Here is a 23,269-nt window from a genome sequence, read left to right as displayed (position 1 = left end):
ACATATCTTACACACTTATGTAAATGCCTGGTTGCTATGGAAAACAAAAAATTGAATGTTGATTGGGCAGTATGGTGGCTCGCTGTTTAGCAATGTTGCTTTGTAGCACCCAAAGTTACTGCTAATTGCATCCCCAGGACGCAGACAGCGGAGAAAACATTGGTGGAGGAGGGGCCGCTGGCTCCGTCTTCCACCAATCAGCGTGAGGCACAGCAGACAAGAATATGTCACATCATTGCGCTGCTGTGCGAAGCATCAGTGCTCCTATGGCCAAAGCAGAGCGACAAGGGAAAGAGAATGAGGTGCGTATATGGTGTTTCTTTCATATGTATAGGATGTTTGCATGTATTCAGGAGGCTGTGTGGGGCTCATAATGTACATAGGGGGCTATATGGAGGCTCATAAAGTTTATAGGAGGCTATATGGGGCTCATAGTGTTTTTAGGAGACTATGTGAGGGTTCATACTGTATTTAGGATTCTACGTGCGGGCTCATAGTGTAATTAGGAGAATGTGAGGGCTCATCCTTTATATAGCGAGCAATGTGGGCTCATACTGAATATAGTGGGCTATGTTGGGGCTCATACTGTATATAAGAGGCTGTGTGGTGGCTCACATTGTATATAAAGGGCTATGTGGGAGCTCACACTTTATATAGAAGGGCTATGTGGGGGCTCATAGTGTATATAGGGGGATGTGAGCATACTTAATTCTTCTCAAAAATAATATAATTAATATAATCATTATAATTATTATGTTAATATTAATATTGAGAAGAATTAATTTCAGCCTATTGGATCGGCCCTCCACACGAGTCACAGTCTCTCATGTGACCCCTTGGGGAAATGAATTGCCCACGCGTGATCTAACATAATAAACAGGTGTAAGTTTAGGGTGTACAATTCTGCAGAAAACTTAAAAACAGTGTGTCACAATGAAATAGCTAAAATTAACTTTGAAGCTCATGATTACAACTCTATTCTGTTTTAAAGGGAACCTGTCAGGTGCAATATGCACCCAGAACCACGAGCAGCTCTGGGTGCATATTGCTAATCCCTGCCTAACCGTCCCTGTATACACTAGCATAGATAAAGGGATCTTTAGGAAAAGTATTTCTAAAGATCATTTATTATATGCTAATGAGGCCAGGGACTAGTCACAAGGGCATTATTTTCCTTGGTTAGTCCGCCCCCTTAGCATGTAAGTATGCCCCCTGTGGGCGTTCTAACATGCTAATGAATGCACAGTGTCTGAGACATGGTCGCTCTCACCTCTGCTGCAACCATAAAGGATCTTTAGAAATACTTTTTCTAAAGATCTCTTTGTGTGCTACTATATGGTGGGACAGTTAGGCAAGGATTAGAAATATGCACCCAGAACTGCTCGTGGTGCTGCGTGCAGATTGTACCTGACAGGTTCCCTTTAGGGGGTCAGCAGAATGACAACTTTTTTTCCTCCCGTGTCACACAGAGCCAATGTGACCCACAAGGTCTGAAGAGCAGTGATGTCACTCAACAGAGGACTGGAGCAAAAGGGGACACAACACTACATACACATATATACAGGTTTAGAAGTGGCTTTTACAATGTATGCCTATGAAGCGTCAGCTCAACGTTCCATAGGCTTAAAAAGGACATCTGGCTCACGCATAGAGTGACCCGGAGGAACAGAATGATGCTGAATACCGGAGAAGATGGTGGTGGGTGAGTATATTAATACACTGATAGTGCACTACATACACATATACACAGATTTAGAGGGGAAAAAAGGATTGTGGGAGTAAAAGCATGTTTTCCTGCTAAGTGTAATAGTAAAACTAGCAAAAAAATAGCAAGCAAAATAATATCTACAATGAGAAAACATAATGAAAAAATTGTTCGTAATATACAATTACATTTAGTATTAGACAATTTATATCTATATATATATTATTTTCTATGCATTGAATAAAATTATTAATGTGTGGGAATGGAATTAGTGTGAAAAGGTCTGGATGATTATGAAGTAGTCTGATAACACCTTATACTATTACACAGTGTGTATTACTGTCTTTTACTGAATTAAAACATTTATAAACACGTTAAATCGAATAGTAATAATGCAAAGCAGCAATATTCTTATAGGGAAGCTACTAGAGAGCACAAAGTATGCTGGCACTCGTATCCTAAAGTAGGAAACTTTGGAACAGCGGTAAATCCTGTTATGCTCAGCTCTATCTATGTCCGCACTATGGGATGTGGCATAATCTTCATAGAAGATTTATAGCATATTTCCTTCTAACGATTATTCTTCAACACTTTACAATCTTATTTAGTATTTATCACAAGTTTCCATATGGTATATTTGACAAAAGCAACTGTAATAGCATCCCATAGTTATCACATTCTTTCTGGCTAAGCACACAGAAACATAAACAAAGACTGATCAAATATAAAAAAAAGCTCTATAAAATAAGGAAAAAAAATAACAAAGAGAACACGTCACTTGCAAGTAATATGTAATTGTTTTATCTGGTCTAAATGCTTCGGTTCTTCTGAAACTGGACTTGTATATTTTTGTTCTTGCGCCTCTCCCATCCTGACACAGCCTTCCACTTCCAGTATGTAAGCCCAGTCTTGTTATCCAAGGGGGTGTGGTACTCAAAAAGACTCATATGGAAAAGAGTTTTGAACACCAACATTTTAGCTATCAAGAATAAATTGCCTTGAAAAGTGGCAAAATTTTGGGGCAACTCGGAGTTGGAACAAAATGTTGTGACTTTTAGTATGCTCACACCAGTTTCTCTTAGCTATGCCAAAATAAGCAGAGTTTAGGCATGACAGGTGCGGCGGGGACGTCACGACACAGATCGTCTAATTCATGAGCTGCCATGTTACTTACGCCAGAAACCTTACTCCAATCAGGGACTGGTGTAAGATTCCTGGCATTGCTCCTGTTTTATGAAGAGGCTTGAATCTTAATCAGGAGCAGCTAGCTCCTCCATAACCCCTCATCAATAAAATCGCCGGTCTTGATGACTTAGGGCCTATATTTATAAACGGGTAAGGGGCCATTTCTCAGGAACAGAGAACTACAGGAGAAAAAAGCAATTCCAGATTCAGTGGAACTGCAGCATTTAGGCCAGATGAAAATCCCATATTTAGTGCAAGTGACAGGTTCTTACAATTGTCATAAACATTGTCCCATAGTCTTACATTTGAGTGAATTTTCCCATGCTTACACTCCCCTTAACCCACTTGCCATGCATATATCAACATTTAGTCAATAGAAGGATGTACTAGAGTCTTCTTTAGTTTACCCCATATAGTTTTTATTCCATTTTTCACTTTTCCTATTTTTCCATTATATACACTGATGAGGAACAGGGTAACAATGTTGTAAACTTTTGACTTTGTGACTCCATATCTCACCATGCACCATAGCTCTGAGTGTGAGACCCATCATTTTATAGACAATCAGCTTGGCTGTTTCATACATACATTTGAATTGCAACTATTTAGCATGTGATTAGTTATGCAGATTCTTGTCATGTCGATGCATTGTTACTGTTTTGCTCTAAAAATTCTAAATGTAAATTTGTATTATTTTGTTGGTATTTTATAAATCACATTTGGCTCTCAACACTGCCTGAATCCTTCTGGGCGTGCTCTTGTTCAGATTCAAGCAGGTCTCGACTGAAATCTGATCACAGCTCTCTTCTGTACAATCCCAATGTTGGTGTAGAATGGTCAATTCACTTAGGTATGTAAACAGCTTTTTCTTCAACTCTACCCACAAGTGTCTGAATGGGTTGAGGTTTGGGGACTCTGGGGACAATCCAGCACCTCAGCTTGTCATTGAACCATTTCTTTGCCAATCTCACTCAACATATTGTCATGGGATCGCAGGGCATAACAGGGGACCGGGGGGCTTACTGTTGATTTGGTAAAATCACTGCTATAGATCTACTAGTTATCTGAATGCTGAACTCTATGTTACCCCGCTCACACCACTGACAGCTTTTTGTATACACTGTGCATAGGCAGAAAGCTGAAAATCTTTGGTGGAGGCAGAATTATACAGAGCTCATGAATACAGAGGACCACATGGCAGCAGGTGTAGTAGTTTTTTAGTGATTATCTCCTGCTTATAAAACAGTGAACTTATGAAAACGACAGCAAGTAGCCCAAAAAGTGACACATTGCTGTAATCAGGGTCTCTGTCTCTATATTATATTACTTTCAGATTAGGTGGCAAAACCAAATAACAGATTCCCTTTAAAACACTTGTTTCTGATTACATATCAATATTTGTGGATGATGTTTTTTTACTTTGTACATTATTTATGCTATAAGAACTTTTTAGCACAAATGTAATGAAATATGAACGGGTAAAAGCCATTAACATTTTAGTGATCAAGTATTCCTACTCTTTATATATTCCAGACTATCTGCTACCCTTGCAAGCTTCAAACGGAACCTGAAAACCCATCTGTTCAGAAATGCCTATAATCTACAATGACCTCACTGCTTCACTATCGTGCGGAGCTGCCGCCCGACCAATCTACACCCCACCTACTGTCTCCTCCCCAAAATCCTATAGATTGTAAGCCCGCAAGGGTAGGGCCCTCTTCCCTCTGTACTAGTCTGTCTACTGTAACTTGTGTATGTATTCTGTATGTAACCCCTTTTCATGTACAGCACCATGGAATCAATTGTGCTCCATAAATAAATAATAATAATAATTCCTAATTACCACTAACATATTGTCATTTTCATTGGTGAAAATGTCTTAATTTAGTTCAGCTTAAAAAGCCATATAATCTATATGTAAGCAATCGCAGTACCGAAATACAGCAGCACCGGTGTCTGCGCAGCACCATCCACAGTGTAAGACGACTGTATGGCCGTTGCTAGGGAACAGAAGGTAGGCCATGTCTGATGGTAGATTTATAATATGTAATTACCCTCTTCTCTTTGGTCTGGGGCTCCAATATTTTTTAAGTGAAGGGGGATGAAGATTTATATATTTTTCAATGTATCTGAGCCAGATAAAGCCTGATTATGATGGACTTGCCATAAATCTGAGTGTGAGTGTGTGTGTGCATGCAATGTTTGTATATTTCCCATTCAAACACACATGTATGTGTATTAGAAAGTCTTGTACTCGGATATCCCCTATTGGAACTACAAAGGTCTGTAGGACGGGCACGATGTTGACCTTTTGTCAATGCTTGTAGAGACATGAAAAGGCAATGAGAAAAAAAACCCCTTTCAGGCTGTGCTCCAGACACACACTTCCTCTTATCTTTTCCTTTTAGGAGTTCAAGGCTACCAGGCACCCAAGAGCCCTCTCATTAACGCTCAAAGGGACTTCCTTTGTAGGCAAGTCTCTCACCTCCGCACCATTCATGTAATTACCAACTTCCTATAGATCACATGCTTAAGCAGCACTATATTACTGCCTGGTAACGACATGAAAGCCTGCCTCGGAGTCACACACTTATGGATCACATTTACACCAGTATTTTTAGGAAACTAGCTGGAGGATGAATAGCAGGTAGAGCGTCAGCTAAGGTCATTGTTAGGATTCATCATATCTACTGTACTACTCATTTTTTATGAGGAAAGCATTACAATGAGTACATCAAACACTGACGTAATACCACCTACACATCACCCGTCCAGCCTGGTGAAGGAGGGAGCAAAAAAAAAAGGTGGCCATGCAAGTGTGAAGCTTTCTCTATTCATCTCTAAGGCAATTACAGACACAATAAGCCATCTCCATTCATTCTACGACGAGTGTCAGTAGATCAGTGTTCTGATAATAGTCATGTAGGTATACCATGAATGTAATTTTCAAGTATTCCACATCAACCAAGTAAGGCATGTTCCAGTGCCAAACACTAAAATTTGGAGCTATAAAATAAACATATATGAATGAAAATATAACAGAAATCCTATTTTATCGTACAAACAATTTAAAGCCCCCCCCCCAATGCATTTTAAATAGCTGTTGGCCGAACGATGGTTTGGCTGATCGTTTCACCAGTGGCTATCATGCACTCTATGAGACAGCCAATTCCAGACATATACTGTACTTCTTAGCTTATCTCTTAATAAAAGGATCTCTAGATCGAAATAGGACGTGCTGCATTCCTGTCTTCCTCTACATTCTGCTGGAAACCTCAAATACCGACGGGTTCAGCTTATGCATGATGGATGATGTGTATGCATATACAATAGTAAAATGAGCATCATTCACCTACATCACCACTGCCTCCTCTCTCCGAGAATTCAGCAATGACATGTTGTCCATCATTCATATATCCGCTGTAGCCAATCACAGGACAGATTGATCACTAAGTCCAGCGACTGGCTGCAACGTTCACGTGAATGAGAGACATGAATATGTGAGTAGTGTTTATGTTTTACCATTTCCTATCCTTTATCCTTTTCTTAAAAAATCCAGGAAAAAAACTTTAAAGGGAGGTTGTCACCACTAATGTGTGGCCAATTAACTGTGCCTTGTTTCATTCAAGTATTTTACAGATTTTTTAAGTTAAAGCGTCATTCCATCCCATAGTAAATGTGACTTCATATTTTTAATTTATAGCGGCTGTACACTATAGCTTCTACTCTGCTGCCGTTCCTGACATATCAGAGATCAGTGCCTCGTTCTCATCATGTTCTATATGGCCACAGCAGAGCCATTGGAAGCACTGTGGTAAGTCTGAGCCATGACTGCCTTGCCTTTCTCTGTCTTGGGTTGAAAATAGCACTGCCATCATCAGCACTGGTCATCCCACACCAGTGGAAAGGCATGGTTCAGACTTAGCTCTCCCCTTGCCTGTGCAGTGGAGATTTTGGACATGAAGAGAATGGGGCAGCAATTGCAGATACAAGAAGAGCAGCAACAGAGTATTGTAAATATCTAAACACCGTAACAAGGTCTGTAATTTGCTTTATTACACATTCCCCTACATTTCTCGGCTAATTCCCATATGTGTTTTTTTTACTCCACTTCCTGTGATGTTTAGTTTGTGATTAGTCTAAACAGGAAGTCACAGGAAGCTGGGACTGCACTCACTTCCCTGAAGAGTCTATTGCACCTCTTGTAATAGGATGTGATAAGGGGGCTGATACTTACTACAGTTTCTTGCATTGCTGCCCTCTGAAATTGTCCTAGATTCATGGTGTTAGACGCTGTGGGATATTTCAATGCAGCGCCTGCACTCCACCACCACTATAGCTTGTGTGAAATAAGACATTGTTAGGGGGCAGAAATGGAACAGGTGAGTGACACCGCCATACAGCTTCTAACTCTGCCCTCAAATAAATTGCCATCAGTAGCTGGTGCTGGTGTCACTGCTTCTGTCTCCGCCACCTTGTGACGTCTTATTTCAAACAAGCTACGGTGGTGGTGGAGATAGATGTAAAGTGCCAGCACTGCACTCACATCTCTCACAGCATCTATAAGGAAGTACAGTGAAAAAAAACATTTAGGGATTAGCAGAATAGGGAGAACTGTAGGGTATTCTCTAGCGAAAAAATGGGGGTGGAGGATTGCTTTAACGGAGTATGACATGGCAGCCAATTACTTGTAAATGCATTAACTAAATGGAAAAATTTTAAATTAAATGTTCTACATGTAATACAATTAAAATATATTCAATTAAGTAAAACATTACTCAAAAGTTTTTTACCTTTTATTCCTAGTCAGACATAAAGTTGGTTGTCCAGCCACGATTGTGACAAATGAAGTTGTTCCCAAAAGGTGAAGAATTGCAAAATATGGTGGCAAGATGCAACTTTTTTCTACGTTAATGCAATGACTTTGAGTAGTAACTTTGAGTAGTAATTAGGGATGATCGAATACCTCAAATATTCGGCTTTGCGAATATTTTCCGAATAGGTCGCCGCTATGCGAATATTCGATGCGCAATGTAAGTTTATGGGAAGCAGGAATAGTTCTAAATAGTTGTTATTCGGGTTTCTCATAGACTAAAGGCTACTTTACACACTGCGATATCGGTCCCGATATCGCTAGTGTGCGTACCCGCCCCCATCTGTTGCGCGACATGGGCATATCGCTGCCCGTGCCGCACAACATCGCCCAGAGCCGTCACACATACTTACCTGTCCGGCGACGTCGCTGTGACCGGCGAACCGCCTCCTTTCTAAGGGGGCGGTCCGTGCGGCGTCACAGCGACGTCACTGAACCGCCGCCCAATCGCAGCGGAGGGGCGGAGATGAGCGGGACGTAACATCCCGCCCACCTCCTTCCTTCCGCATAGCGGCCGGGAGGCAGGTAGGGAGACGTTCCTCGCTCCTGCGGCATCACACGCAGCGATGTGTGATGCCGCAGGAACGAGGAACAACCTCGTTACTGCTGAAGTAACGATTTTTGGGAATTAGGACCCGTGTAGCCGATTAGCGATAAATCACGCTTTTGCGACGATTTTACATCGCTGAACGCTGTTACACAAAGCTATATCGCTAACGATTGCGGAAGTGCGTCACCAAAACCGTGACCCCAACGACAAAATTCAGGCGATATCGCAGTGTGTAAAGCCCGCTTTAGGGGTACTTTGCACACTACGACATCGCAAGCCGATGCTGCGATGTCGAGCGCGATAGTCCCCACCCCCGTTGCAGCAGCGATATCTTGTGATTGCTGCCATAGCAAACATTATCACTACGGCAGCTTCACATGCACTTACTTGCCCTGCGACGTCGCTCTGGCCGGCGACCCGCCTCTTTCCTAAGGGGGCGGGTCGTGCGGCGTCACAGCGACATCACACGGCAAGCGGCCAATAGAAACATCCCGCCCACCTCCTTCCTTCCTCATTGCAGCCGGGACGCAGGTAAGGTGATGTTCCTTGCTCCTACGGCTTCACACACAGCGATGTGTGTTGCCTGCTGGAACAAGGAACAACATCATACTGTCGCTGCTGCAAAATTATGGAAATGTCGGACCCAACACCGATCATACGATAACGACGCTTTTGCGCTCGTTAATCGTATGTAAAAGGATTCACATACTGCAATGTCGACAGCGACGCAGGATGTGCGTCACATTTGATTTGACCCCACCGACATCGCACCTGCGATGTCGCAACGTGCAAAGTACCCCTTACATTGCACATCGTATATTCGCAAATAGTCGAATAGCGGCGACTTATTCAGAAAATATTCGCAAAGCCGAATATTTGAGGTATTCGATCATCCCTAGTAGTAATCTAAGCCTGTGACAGGTTAGAATGTAAAGCTGCGAATTATGTAAGTGGAGAAACGTACACTGCAGGGTCCTGCATCTTCAGGCTTCTTAAGAGGCCCATGCATGAGAAGAATGGGACTTCTACATTTCCTCTCTTCAAAGTATCTTGCTCTTACTGAATAGTTACTGGGACATGTGCTATTCTCTTTTAACTTTAATGTGGTCAGGTGACAGACGACATTGAACTTCAACCTACACATGCGTTGACAGACAATGCCCAGATGTGCTCTTAATTCCTGGTTCCAAAGTAGAAAAGATTTTGCAGTCCATATGGTTCAGGATGAATTGTTTAAACTTTCAAGTGCTATCTGAGATATCTAGTCAAAATTTACTTGCAATTCTGGCTGATTTGCTCCAAATGATTGACATATTTGAAGCCATTTACATGTTTATGTATCAGGCCAGCACTCTAGTGATGTGTATGACATGGACACAAGATATTGTTTGTGTTCTTCAAAGTATAAAGTGGCCATGGAACATCAACTACAAAAAGCAATGACAACAAACATATTCAGTTTAGAAATTCTACTTGTAGTCTGTGCTGGAGTTATAGAAAAATGCATCTAAGGGACATAAGGGCATATATTGCGGACGGGGGCCGGGCCGCTGCAGGGGCCGCTCGGATCCGGGTTCGTTACTGCGGCTCGAGTGGTGGCTGAACACGGGCTCGCATGGCCATCCGTCCTCACAACTGTAGGAAGAAGTATTTACAGGGGATGGTTTTGTCGGGGACGCCACCCGTGGGTTGCGGTGAGAGTTGTTAGCACCGCCGCTGCCTGGTGATGGGGCGCCCGGGGCTGATGGAGCGGGGCAGCGGGATGGAATCCCCTCCATGGGTAGGGGAGGTTTAGTCCCGGGGCCCAGGTACATGGGAGCAATGGCTGCTGGAGGGGACGAGCCGGGTTGGACAGGGGGTTAATGGTGTACTCACAGTTCAAAGAATCTCACACAAGTCCAGTGGTAGACCAAATTGCCAGTGACCGGTCGCCTCCGGCGGGTGTATTCGGGTTCCACACCCGGGTGTAGCAAACAGGGGTCCCTTCCTCCTGCACTCAGTGTTTGTGTCTTCACTGGGACAACTCCGCTTGGAACGGGGAAGTCCACTCCCGGTACTGTGTATGTTGGGAGCTGTGGCCCGCGAAATCTGACCCTTGGGATTTCTGTGGGTTCTGACGGACACCCTATCCCGTGCGTTGGGCTGCTGTTTTGCTCTCTGGGCTTCTGTGGAACAAGGCCTGAAACCTTGTCCCCGGCTGGTCAATTAATGAGGGGGCGTGCAACCTTCCTCGTCCTAGGGCCCAGGTATCCCGACTGTGAACGGCCTCCGGACCGGATTCCTGCTATCGACACCGGGGGCTACAACCCTGCCCCAGTCCACTTTAGGTCTCCCGCGACCGGATCTTCATCGCCTGTGGTCCTGCTTGCCGTCTGCCACCTAGTCCGGTAGTCCAGGGGCCCCAACCCCTGAATCCACTGCACTTCCACACTCCTCCACTGTCAACTGTCAGAACTCGATCCTCACTGACTTGTTCCCTCCCCTGACACCTCAGGACCCCTAGATGGGTGCTCCCATCCGCCTGGTTCCGCCCAGTGGTGTGTCCCTATTGCCATGAGGTGGTGGCTAGGCTTTACTGGCAGTGTGTTGTAACTGGGTTTGGGTTTTGTGTTGGTAAGCCAAGGAGGATGGAGTAAGGTACACTTCTGTGACTACCTGGTTTTGCCAGGGCGTCACACATAAAGTAATAAATTAGTAATTAGCGGATTGAAAGAGCTTTATAGGATTTAAAAAAAAAGAAAAAAAAAAAAAAGCTGACCAGAAAATGTGTTAAAATAATATAAGAACCTAAATTTGTTCATTCAATCCCTCACCAATACAATGAAAGTGCTTCGGCAAGGAGATCCTGCAGAACATACACTACTCACAAAAAGTTAGGGATAGTTGACTTTCAGGTAAAATTTCAGGTGTGATCCTAAGGCTGGGGCCACACGGGGATCTACTGCGATCCTCGCATGACACTCAGCTCACACTGGCAGCACAGTGGGAGCCGAGTGTCATGCAAGTGTCTTTGCGACTGAGGTCCAATTGTGCGATCGGGCCACAGCTGGGGGGAGGCGGCCGGCACTGAGGAGGGGCGGTCAAGAATTGAGGAGGGGCGGGCCAGCGCTGAGGAGGGGAGAGAGGGATTTATCTCCCTCTCTCCGCCGTTGCCGCCTACTGCCATTCTCGCTCTGCACTCACATTACACCGGTGTACTGTGAGTGCAGTGCGATGTTTCTATCGCATCATAGACTTGAATGGGTGCAAGAGAAAGAAGATCGCATTGCACTTGCAGCATGCTGCGACTGTTTTTTCGGTCCGATTAGGGCTGAGAAAATAATCGCTCATGGGTGCTCGGACATAGAGTAATATTGGTCCGAGTGGAATGCGATGTTTTATCGCATTCCACTCGCTCCGATTTTCATGCCGTGTGGCTTAGGCCTATAATGCAATCTAACCTTTTCAGATGAACTAAATGTGACCTTCTCTATACTTTTGAATGCACATGTCCAACTGTTCAATTTGTCAGCACAACTTGCTGTTCACCACCAAGGAGCTTAATGGCAATATTCACAACAGGTGTTTGATCCATGAATCGCATAATACATTTCGGGGTTCAATTAGAATTGGTATACAAACATTCCTTCTCATCATGCTGTTCACGTGAATAATCATCGTGAATAATGTACAGTAAGTTGATCACTGCTGAACTGGGGAGGACCACCAATGCTAGTGGTGAAATGAACATTAATAGGTAAGTAATTATTATTTTTTTTGTTTTGATACGTATTTTTCGGACTATAAGACGCACCAGACCATAAGACGCACCCTGGTTTTAGAGGAGGAAAATAGAAAAATAAAATTTGAAGCAAAAAATGGGGTCATGACACACTTATGGGGCGAGGATCTGCTGCTGACACTGTTAAGTGGGTAATGTCCCCAAATTCTCTACTAAGGTACCCTATCCTGGTAATAATCCTCCTGCCTTGTACCTTATATGATCCCCATCCTTGTATATATATATATATATATATATATATATATACATGTCCCTCATCCTGGTATAGCCCCAATCCTGCTATATACTGCTATCCTGGCATATGGTAGCATCCTGCTATATACCCCATCCTGTTTAGAGTTGAGCGCGGTTCGGGGTTCGAGGTTCTCCAGTTCTAAGCTCGAGTGATTTTGGGGGCTGTTCGAGATCGAACTAGAACTCGAGCTTTTTGCAAAAGCTCGATAGTTCTAGATACGTTCGAGAACGGTTCTAGCAGCAAAAAGCAGGGCTTTTTACAGCTACAGTGTGCAGGAGCCATCGCTGGCAGCCTGCCAGAAGCTGGTAACCAAGATAAACATCGGGTATCCAACCAAAGCGCTTTGGTTAGTAACCCGATGTTTATCCTAGTTACGTGCAGGAAGCCCACACTTCCCCGCTCAGCTCGCTCCGCCCCCTCCTGCCCGCGGCATGTAAACATACATACATACACACACACACACACACACACACACACACACACACATGGTCCCGCTCGGCTTACCTGCGGTGATGAAGTCCCGCCATCCCGACTTCAGCGCTGTCACTGTCCTCCATGGCCGCCGCTTGTCACATCACCTTCTCTCGCTTCCGACCCGAGACTGACTAGCGGTGACGTCACGGGCCTCTCGCGATACTTGGTGTGAAGGCGCCGGTCATTGAACTCAGTGACAGGGGCTGTCAGTGTGCTGGAGATCAGCGCAGGTAATGTACCTCGCTGACAGCAGCACTTGTCATGCCCTGCAGTGACCTGGGCTGACCCATTGATGTTAGCTCAGGTCACTGCACTGCTCTCCCAGCCAATGGGGAACATCCTGCTCTTCATTGACTGGGACAGTGTGGATCGTCATGGCAACCCCTTGGATTACACCAGACCTGGATTTGTTTTTCATTCTAATAAATTGGTTAAAGAGGGAATGTTTTGGGGAGTGTTTTTTCAAATAAAAATGTGGTTGTCGTCTATTTTTTTTTATTACTGACTGGGTTGGTGATGTCGGGTATCTGATAGACGCCTGACCTCACCAACCCCAGGGCTTGATGCCAGGTGACATTACACATCTGGTATTAACCCCATATATTACCCCGTTTGCCACCGCACCAGGGCGCGGGATGAGCTGGGGCGAAGCACCAGGATTGGCGCATCTAATGGATGCGCCACTTCTGGGGCGGCTGCGGCCTGCTATTTTTAGGCTGGGGAGAGTCCAATAACCATGGACCTCCCTAGTCTGAGAATATCAGGCCCCAGCTGTCTGCTTTACCTTGGCTGGTGATCCAATTTTGGGGGACCCCTACGTGGTTTTTTTTTTAATTATTTATTTAATTTAAAATAACAGCGTGGGGTGCCCTCAGTTTTGGATTACCAGCCAAGGTGAGGTTGCCAGCTGTGGTCTGCAGGCTGCAGCCGTCTGCTTTACCCTAGCTGGCTGCAAAACTAGGGGGAACCCTACGTCATTTTATTTTTCATTTTTTTGGCTAAATACAAAGCTAAGCACCCCTTAGTGCCACATGAAAGGCACCAAAGGGTGCTCCACTTTTTCTCCACTTTTTCTCCACTTCTTCTCCACTTTTTCTCCATTTTTTTCTCCATTTTTTTCTCCACTTTTTCTCCACTTTTTCTCCACTTTTTCTCCACTTTTTCTCCATTTTTTTCTTCATTTTTTCTCCACTTTTTCTCCACTTTTTCTCCGTTCTTTTTCTATGGTCAGTCTACCCATTCGCTCTGCCATGCATACTGTAGCTCTACACCTACTGCACATGTTACTTTATGATTGACATCTCTTTCGTACCAGAGCTGTCTAAGCCTACTCTGACCCCATATTTGTCATTACTATATTGTCCTTGTACTGTATTATGACATTTGTATCATGTGTTTCATTTCTTGCTGTGTTGCAATTTTTTTGCTGCATCCCAATTGTACCTCTACATTGTTCGAGTTTATGTTATTGTTCTCTCACTCTTATGTGATACTGATTATTGTCATTTTTCATGATTACATGCAGATAAGTCCAATCTGACGAAGGCTCAGGCCGAAACGTCATTTGTAACTTGTTTTGGACAAAAACATATATGCTTATGAAAAAAATTTTTTTCTTAATACGGACCAATAAAGAGTGATTTTGCATTACTATCCGTTGTGACTTACTGACTTAAGGTCCAGTCACACTAAGCAACTTACCAGCGATCCCAACAACGATAGGGATCGCTGGTAAGTTGCTAGGAGGTTGCTGGTGAGATGTCACACTGCGACCCTCCAGCGATCCCACCAGCAACCTGACCTGGCAGGGATCGCTGGAGCGTGGCTACATGAGTTGCTGGTGAGCTCACCAGCAACCAGTGACCAGCCCCCAGCGCCGCGTGGAAGATGCCGCGCTTGGTAACTAAGGTAAATATCGGGTAACCAACCTGATATTTACCTTGGTTACCAGTGCACGGAGCTACACGTGCAGAGAACAGGGAGCAGCGCACACTGAGCGCTGGCTCCCTGCTCTCCTAGTTACAGCACACATCGGGTTAATTACCCGATGTGTGCTGCAGTTACATGTGCACATAGCAGGGAGCAGCGCACACCGCTTAGCGCTGGCTCCTTGCTCTCCTACTTACAGTACACATCGGGTTAATTACCCGATGTGTGCTGTAGCTACATGTGCACAGAGCAGGGAGCAGCGCACAATGCTTAGCGCTGGCTCCCTGCTCTCCTAGCTACAGCACACATCGGGTTAATTAACCCGATGTGTCCTGCAGCTACATGTGCACAGAGCAGGAGCCGGCACTGACAGTGAGAGCGGCGGAGGCTGGTATCAAAGGTAAATATCAGGTAACCAAGGACAGGGCTTCTTGGTTACCCGATGTTTACATTGGTTACCAGCCTCCGCAGAAGCCGGCTCCTGCTGCCTGCACATTTAGTTGTTGCTGTCTCGCTGTCACACACAGCGATCTGTGCTTCACAGCAGGACAGCAACAACTAAAAAATGGCCCAGGACATTCAGCAACAACCAACGACCTCACAGCAGGGGCCATGTTGTTGCTGGATGTCACACACAACAACATCGCTAGCAACGTCACAAAAGTTGTTCGTTAGCAGCGATGTTGCTAGCGATGTTGCTTAGTGTGACGGGGCCTTTAGTCTGGGAGATTTAGAGTGCCGAGGTTACTCACTAATTTTATCTATTATTACCTCTGAGCACCTATATACCAGTGAGCAGAGCTTCCTCTACAGTAGTTCTCCTGATTAGGCATGCCCTTACCTCATGAGCAGGGCATTGCAGCTTTGGTAGCAACCATTACGACATGGACTCTGCTGCTGTGGACCCGAGAAGAGTGAGTGCAGATTCATTGCACCCACACTCCTCACATGAAAGGTCCGCACTCCTAGAAAATGGGGGATACGTTCCCTGAGTGCCTCCCCCCCATATTCTAGACGGTCCAGAGTCGTCGTGGGACCCCTTTATTTTTTTTCTTACAATAAATTGGTGAAAGAGGAAATGTTTTGGGGACTGTTTTTTCAAATAAATTTCTTTTGTCGATTTTTTTTTTTTTTTGTTAGTACTGACAGTTTATGATGTTGAGTATCTAATAGACGCCATGACATCACAAACTGCTGGGCTTGATCTCAGGTTACTTTACAGCTAGTATCTAACCGATTTATTACCCCGTTTGCCACTGCACCAGGGCACGGGATGAGCTGGGGTGAAGCGCCAGGATTGGCGCATCTAGTGGATGCGCCACGTCTGGGGTGCCTGCGGCCTGCTATTTTTAGGCTGTGAAGGCCCAATAACTATGGACCTTCCCACCCTGAGAATACCAGACCACAGCTGTCCGCTTTACCTTGGCTGGTGATCCAATTTGGGGGGGACCCTACTTTTATTGTGTAATTATTAATTTTTATAAAATAATTATAAAAAAGAGCCTGAGGGGACCTCCACATTGGATCCCCAACCACGGTAAAGCTGCCAGCTGTGGTTTTCAGGCTACAGCCGTCTGCTTTACCCTAGCTGGCTATCAAAAATGGGGGGACCCAACGTCATTTTTTTTTTTAACTATTTTTTAAATAGAAAAAATTAATGGGCTTCCCTGTATTTTGATTGCCAACCAAGGTAACTGTTTGTGTACATTAATAATGCATTTTTATGTGTTTGTGATTGCCTCCCATTATAGCCTATTGGTTCGAGTTCGGTTCGTCGAACGTTCGACGAACCGAACTCGAACGGGACCCCCGTTCGGCGAACCGACCTCGAGCCGAACCGCGACCGGTTCGCTCATCTCTAATCCTGTTATATACCCCCATCCTGCTATATACCCCCATCCTGCTATATACCCTCATCCTGCTATATACCCCCATCCTGCAATATACCACCATCCTGCTATATACCCCCATCCTGCTTTACGGCCTGTATCCTATGGCACACAAAAAAATAAACGTTTATATTCACCTTTCCTCACTCCCTGCAGTATCGCTCCTCCTCCCGTCTGTGCCAGCATCAGCACCGCAGAGTGGAGCCGACCACGATCCCTGCAACACCGCGATGTCCTCCTGTCTGTGCTGGCTGTGTGTGGACACGTGCGCACAGCGATGACGTCATCGCTGTGCGCACCGCTAGTCTCCACACACAGCCGCAGCTGGCACAGACAGGAGGACATCGCGGTGCTGCAGGGATCGTGGCCGGTTAGTATACTGTACTTATTCACTGCCCCCCGTGCTGATGATGATGCGCGGGGGGCAGTGAATATGGCCGAACATGATCACTCCAGGCTGTAGTTGCCAGGGGTGATCATGCGGGCCTGCTGTTTACTATGCGCGCATCCCCTGCCCATCTTCCCGCCCACCTGTCAGCGCTGGCTTCAGCACTGAGAGATGATGGGCGGGATGATAGGCGTGCATATTAAATGAGCGGGCCCACATGGTCACGGCAGGCGCTGCCACAGCCTGCTCGTGCTCCTGATGACCCGCGCCACCGCAGCACCCTACATTCAGACTATAAGATGCACCCCCCACTTTCCCCCAACATTTGGGGGACAAAAGTGTGTCTTATAGTCCGAAAAATACGGTACAACTTAATTTAAAAAAAGATGGGACGCTGTGTAAAATGTAAAAAAAACAAGAATGCTATGATTTGTAAATCTCTTGTAGCCACATTTCATTCACACCAGAGCAGAGAACACAGATCAGAAGTTGAAAACTAAACATTTTTCCATTTCATTTGAAAAAATTAACTCATTTAGAAACTGATGGCAGTCACACATCATAAAAGATGTTGGGATAGCGCCATGTCTGACATTGTGTGGCATCCCATCTTCTTTTTACATCAGTCTGTAAATGTCTGAGAAGGAGACCAATTACTGGATATTTTGGAATGAAATGTTTTCCCGTTCTTGTCTAATCTAGGATCCTAGCTGCTCAAAAGTTGTGGGTTTTTTGTAGGATTTTTCATTTCATAATACACCAAATGTTTTCTATCGGTGAAAGCTGTAAACTGCTGATCATCGCCCAAACTCTTCCTTTGTGAAGCCATGCTGTTGTCATGGATGCAGTATGTGGTTTAGCATTGTCTTGATGAAATATGCAAGACATTTCCTGAAATAAATGTCTATATAATGCTTTAACTTGCAATTGTGGATTACACAGTGAATTGTGTTCACAGACAATGATTTCTGGAAGTATTCCTGAGGCCACACAGTGATATGCATTGCCAAATCTTTCCTGATTTTAAAGCAGTGCCACCTGACGGTCCATACATCACGAACAACCAGTATTGTCCTTCGGGTTCGTTCCTTGTCTCTGAATCATTTGCTGATACTATGTACTCTATATTGTAGGATACTGAAAGTGTTTGCAATTTTAGAGAAACATTTTTCTTAAACTGTGCCACAATTTTTGGATGCAGTTGTTCTAAGACTGGTTAACCTCTGACCATCTTTGTTTCTGAGAGAGAGACTCTCCCTTTCTATCATATGTCTTTTATACACAGCCTTGTGACTTAAAGGGACTGTTACCAGATTTTTTGCTACCCCAACTGAGAGATGCATAATGTAGAGACAGAAATCCTGATTTCAGCAATGTGTAACTTATTGGGCTACTTGCTGTCATTTTGATAAAATCACTATGTTCTCTACTGCAGATCTAGCCATTATATGAATGTAGAGCAGGATTATAACGAGCTCAAACAGCTGCTGGACTACCTGGCAGCACGCCAAGTAGTCTTGTAATGACAATCTACTGCTGATTAAATATTGATTTTATAAAAAGCTACACTAAGATGCCAGGTAAGTGACATATTGCTGGAATCAGGGTCTCTTTTCCTTCATCATGCTGAACTCAGATTAGGTATCAAAAACCTTGTGATAGATTGCCTTTAAAGTTTAAAATTGACTTCTCTGTTTTTAATTAGTACCATTTACTTTTTTAGCATTTTATCTTTATTCCAACTTTTTTTGAATGTGTTACTGACATTAATTTCTTAATAAGTTTGTTTTTTATGTCTTTCAACTTTTGATATGTATCCGCTATAAGAGATTTCCAAATCATTGCATTCTTTATATTTGACACAGAATCCCAACTTTTTTGGTATTGAGGTTGTATTACCTACTCTATAGCTGGGTTCACACATAGCGACAGCGACAATGACATCGCTGTTACGTCACCATGTCCCTCATTATGTTATTTATGATCTCCATCCTGGTACATATATCCCCATCCTGTTATATATGATCCCCATCCTGGTATATATGTTTCCCATCATGGGCCATCCTGGTACATATGTCATTGTAAGGTTCAAGGTTTTCCATGGGATTTGTCGTGTCTGCTTGCCCTCGTCCAAGATGGAGTCTATTGCCTCATCTTGCCCTTGAACTTCATGTCTGTCCTGCTTATAAGTCCCATCCGGGATCCATGCGTTGCCTGAGTATTTTGTGCTGCTGGCTACTGAGTCACTTTTGGCTTGTTTCTGCTGCTGCATGTTAGCTCTGTGCTCTGCCTCATTACGGTTTAGCTGCCTACAGTCAACGGTGCATTTCCCTGAGCCTGGCTGTGGCTCCCTTTCTTCTAGACTCCCAGGAGAAGAGCTAATACTGCTGGACTTCCTTGATCTGTAAGAACTAGTTTCCCTGTTAGTTATCTGTGTACTTCATTCAGGACTTTAGCTGCACGGGCTGTGTGCTGGATTTGAGCGGGTAATTGATGAGCCTAGGAAGTACACAGAGAACTGTTTGTGTGCTGTGCATATTATTCTGGACATCCATCGCCTGTTTGCTGTGCATATTATTCTGGACATTCACCGCCTGTTTGCTGTGCATATTATTCTGGACATTCACTGCCTGTTTGCTGTGCATATTACTCTGGACATTCATCGCCTCTTTGGTGTGCGCAATCGTGCATATTGCGTTTGGACTTTACATATTAGTGCGGTTTGCACTTGCATTGAATTTGTAATTGCCTCTGTTATTTACACTCTGTTTATTATTTGTTAATTAAGAGTATTTACCCAAATCTTGTCTCAGTTTCATTATATTCCATGCTGTCATATTCCAGAGTATCTACATAATACTTACAGTCACCCATCATGGACTCATCCTGGTATATATGTCTCTCGTTATGCCAGACATAACAAAACCTATACGACTATACTCACCTTCCCTACTCTCTACCGATGCATGGCGTCCCCTTCTGATGCTGGCAACTGACTTCAGCGTGTAAGCGGGGCAGCGAATGATGTCCCTGCAATGCAACCCCAGTCACATGCGGATATCAGCTGTCGGCTAATCCAAACTGAATATTCATTGCTCCAAACGCCCGGGACTATGGTTGTGGGGAGCAGTGAATATTAATTTTCTTTAATAGCAGACATACGTGATTGCCCAGCCGCTGCAGTTAACTGGTGGCTGGGGTGAACACGTGTGCCCGCTATTAAGAAAATGAATATACACTGCTCCCCATGCCAATAATCCCACCTACCTCTCAGTGCCGACATCAGTGCAGAGAGGTAGGTTGGATTATGGGCGTGGAGAGCAGTGAATATTCATTCTGTTTAATAACAGGCACAAGTGTTGACACCAGCCACTGCAGCAGCCTACTCTACCCTCCTGTGACCTCACTCTACTCCCACCCCCCCAGTCAGTAAGCCATATACAGCCGGTCTATAAGATGCACCCACAACTTTCCCTCAAAATGTTTTGGCAATATAAATAAAGTATACGATAATTACAAAATGGGAGCAGAAATTCAGTCCTTTCTTTATTTACTAGTTAAAGGAGTTGTCCGACATTAGCTTAACAAAAATTTTTGAGTTTATCTGTGCTGTATTGTCATATAAATCACACCTACATTGTTATTTTTTGTTTTCTAACTTTTGTTCTCTTGAATTATCCCTTTATTCTCGGCAGCTTCTTGTTTACATTCAGCTCCAGCAAACTGACCACTTCCTGTGCAAAACCTCAGTCAGAGCTGTCACCACCCACCCCAGTGTCCAGCCCCACCCTCTGCCCGCCCCCTGCACACACATTCCCTGTCAGTATTCTTCCCCAGCACCTGACCTGGTATCACTACAGCATTGCAAATAACAGCCCCACATCGGGCTCTGCACCGCACACGCACACATATGGCTCTGCACCGCACACGCACACATATGGCTCTGCACCGCACACATATGGTTCTGCACCGCACACGCACACATATGGCTCTGTACCGCACACGCACACATATGGCTCTGCACACGCACACATATGGCTCTGCACCGCACACGCACACATATGGCTCTGTACCGCACATGCACACATATGGCTCTGCACACATATGGCTCTGCACACGCACACATATGGCTCTGCACCGCACACGCACACATATGGCTCTGTACCGCATACGCACACATATGGCTCTGCACCGCACACGCATGGCTCTGCACACGCACACATATGGCTCTGCACACGCACACATATGGCTCTGCACCGCGCACGCACACATATGGCTCTGTACCGCACATGCACACATATGGCTCTGCACACATATGGCTCTGCACACGCACACATATGGCTCTGCACCGCACACGCACACATATGGCTCTGTACCGCATACGCACACATATGGCTCTGCACCGCACACGCATGGCTCTGCACACGCACACATATGGCTCTGCACCGCAAACGCACACATATGGCTCTGTACCGCACACGCACACATATGGCTCTGCACCGCACACGCACACATATGGTTCTGCACCGCACACATATGGCTCTGTACCGCACATGCACACATATGGCTCTGCACCGCACACATATGGCTCTGCACACGCACACATATGGCTCTGCACTGTACATGCACACACATGGCTCTGCACACGCACACATATGGCTCTGCACCGCACACGCACACATATGGCTCTGCACACGCACACATATGGCTCTGCAACCCCCCCCATCCCCATCCCCATCGGGAACACATGTGGAGTACATACTCCCCTGTCCTCGGTCCCCGCCGCTCCTGCACGTTCGTGCGCTGTCTGTGCTCTCTTCAGCACAGTAGTGACGTCACCACTGTGCTGAAGAGAGCACAGACAGCGGGAGGGACAGTGATGAGAAGCAGCGCTGCGCTGCTTCTCATCAGCACTTTCAAATGTACCGGCATCGGTGATCTGTGATGCCGGTACATTTGAATGTGTGATCCTGGGCAGGGGGCCCGGTGCTGGCGCTGACACCATGGCAGCCGCCGCCAGGCCCCTCCCCCAGATCACGGACCCCACAGCAGTGCAGGGGGAGGTTACTGGAGAGTAAAAGAGGAGCGGGGGAATGTGTGGGAGGGTGCAGGGAAGGGGGCGGGGCTCATCGCACTGTACAGCCCAGCAGGGAGGTGACATGCTGTTTCTACATTTGCATGTCAACATGGCCCTGCCCATGTTGACATGAAATGACCGGAAGCAGCAAAATCGCGGCAGGAGCGGTCACATGACCGCTCTGAACCGGGGGAGAGGGGCTGACAGCAGGGCAGGTAAGTGGTCTCTATCTACTTACCTGCCCCAATGTAGCCCAATAGGGAAATAAAAAAAAAAATGTCAAAGAAGCCGGATAACCCCTTTAACAGTTTGAGCCATATTTCCACACTTATAGTAGAATAACCCTTTAATCTTATCTTTTACTATAGTAGAAATTCTATTTTCTCCTGAATCCGTGTTTATGATGCTCCTATTATATTCAGCTACACTACTGTTTAATTATCATTTTGTTATCTAAAATTTATCAATATTAGGTTATATTCAAATACCATAAAACTTTGGGTAACATTATGAAGTAGAGGTACGGTATATTATGTGTCCATATCATGCATGCGTTAAACTATAAAACATGATGGGGGGTGCAATAATCAGTATGCTATTCTTTTTCAGATCCTGTCTTTTTTCCAGTTTATTTTTATTTTACCTCCACTTTTTTTTTTTTTTCATTTTGTTAGCTTTATTTTTTTTTTTTTTACCAGAAGTTGATTTTGGCATCAAGCATAGTAGTAGACAGCCAAAAGTAAGTGTTAAAATCAGTATAATTAACAGGTCTCCATCTGGCGCTGGGCCAGCATTTTGCTGTTCCAACATCACAGAAGAATTTTGCCAGTAAGGTTATCCAGAGTGACAGATACAGCTTGCCAAAAATGCTAGAATATAGAAAAAGTTTTTTAAATCAGTGTTTGTGGGCAGGATAATATAGAATCTGTGCATGCAATGAACAGTTATACTTGCTATTGGCAGCTCCTTTACTTTTCCTGTTTGTTTGAGGCTTTTTTTCCAAATCCATTTTCAGTATAATTTACCGAACAGGTTTACAGTGAAATGTATATAATGAAGAGCTTTTCCTGCTGCTTCTATAGGATCATTCACAGTACAAGCATCACTGTCGAATTCCTGTATGTACACATTAGGCCTGTACACAAGAAAGTCTCTACATGTCAGTGATTTAATGGTGACGTCT

At 44.8% G+C, this 23,269-nt stretch overlaps 1 protein-coding gene and 1 long non-coding RNA gene across 4 annotated transcripts in view; one reads left to right on the top strand and one right to left on the bottom strand.

Moving 5' to 3' along the window:
* Positions 1-23,269, bottom strand: part of KIF26B (kinesin family member 26B) — a 585,415-nt gene that overhangs the window by 497,752 nt on the left and 64,394 nt on the right. The window lies entirely within an intron of this gene.
* Positions 257-4,696, top strand: LOC142295109 (uncharacterized). Of its 3 annotated transcripts, XR_012751367.1 has the most exons (4): positions 257-302; positions 3,657-3,740; positions 4,021-4,094; positions 4,424-4,696. It is a non-coding gene; the product is annotated as an uncharacterized LOC142295109 (long non-coding RNA). The 3 variants fall into 3 exon arrangements; XR_012751365.1 differs by lacking the exon at positions 4,021-4,094; XR_012751366.1 differs by lacking the exons at positions 257-302; positions 4,021-4,094 and adding an exon at positions 1,482-1,702.

The sequence above is a fragment of the Anomaloglossus baeobatrachus genome, chromosome 3, assembly GCF_048569485.1.
Source record: "Anomaloglossus baeobatrachus isolate aAnoBae1 chromosome 3, aAnoBae1.hap1, whole genome shotgun sequence".
Lineage (NCBI taxonomy): Eukaryota > Metazoa > Chordata > Amphibia > Anura > Aromobatidae > Anomaloglossus > Anomaloglossus baeobatrachus.
The sequence above is the reverse complement of the archived record's forward strand: the minus strand, read 5'-3'. Positions and strand labels throughout refer to the sequence as shown.